This window comes from Halyomorpha halys, unplaced genomic scaffold, assembly GCF_000696795.3.
Source record: "Halyomorpha halys isolate HHAL.00 unplaced genomic scaffold, Hhal_1.1 Scaffold790.1, whole genome shotgun sequence".
NCBI classification, from domain to species: domain Eukaryota; kingdom Metazoa; phylum Arthropoda; class Insecta; order Hemiptera; family Pentatomidae; genus Halyomorpha; species Halyomorpha halys.
The window spans coordinates 334904-336122 of record NW_027108682.1 but is presented as its reverse complement, the minus strand read 5'-3'; positions in this window follow the sequence as shown (position 1 = coordinate 336122).

Below are 1219 nucleotides of genomic sequence, written 5' to 3'. Positions count from 1 at the left end.
TCTTTTTTGACATTTTGCTTTCGCCAATACTTAACTTATATATATAAGTTAAGTATCGGCGAAAGCAAGATGTCAAAAAAGAAAAGAAGGAATAAGATCTAACACGCTTGAACTGCTGTAACATACTGGCTTTATTGGGTTCGGTACATCTCTTTATATAAATTCAATCAGCTGATCTCCTCAGTCAGCTGACATCGAATTAACAACTGACTAAGGTTGTAACTCCTTCCCCCACCAGTTTAGGAACAATCCTAGTAAACTTCAACTATACAATAAATTAATATAAAATACAACAACAACAATAAATATTTACAGTAAAGTATATATAATTACGAAAACAGAAGATTGACACTCCTCATGAAGTCTTATTACCAACTAAAAGTAAAGTAAAACAAAAATAAAATCATGACAATATACAATTTTTAAAAAATGCACGTAATTTATTCAGTACATCGCCGTAATCAAAGATAAATTAAATCACCACTTAAGAAAACATAACACAATAGATAAGTTGAGATGAGGACACTCCAGATTACTCTTGCGCAGGTATTTCGGTTAGTGGGACTTTAAGTTGTTCAATATGAACTGTCCTGCGCTTTTTGGGCTCTCTAATACTCTCAATAGTTACAACAATATGTTCTCTTATTATTATCACCCTGATTGGTCCCTCATATCGCTGTATCTCCTTACGGCGTTCTGAACCCAACTTTCTATATACAATTGTCCCAATTTTTATCATTCCCTTCCTATCTGTGAGGTTTAAATTCTCCCGAGCTACTCTCCTGGTTTTCCCCTCTCCAATTTTCCCCGGACTTTTTCCAGTACCTTTTTCCTAGTGACATGATTGTATCTTACTCGTCACCGTCCGCCGCCGTGCCCTTGTAGTCCCGCCGGATTCCACAAAGCACGAAAAGGATCTCAAACGGCGAAATCACGTAACGGTGTGCACCGAATGATTGTATGGCGCAATTGCCTTTAGCATTGCCACTTCCGGTTCCAGTCCTTGGTCTACCCGGTACAATCAAAGGTGATCAATCAGCGTTCCGTGAAGCCGCTCTACGCCTCCTCTACTTTTGGGGTGTCCTAGTGTGTTGAGGTGCAATATCACATCCAAGTCCTTCATTTCCATTCGTATCAAAGAGTTGTCAAATTCTCTTCTACCATCCGATGAGATGCGTTCCGGAACTCCGTAGAACTGAAACCACAAGCGGAGAGCTGC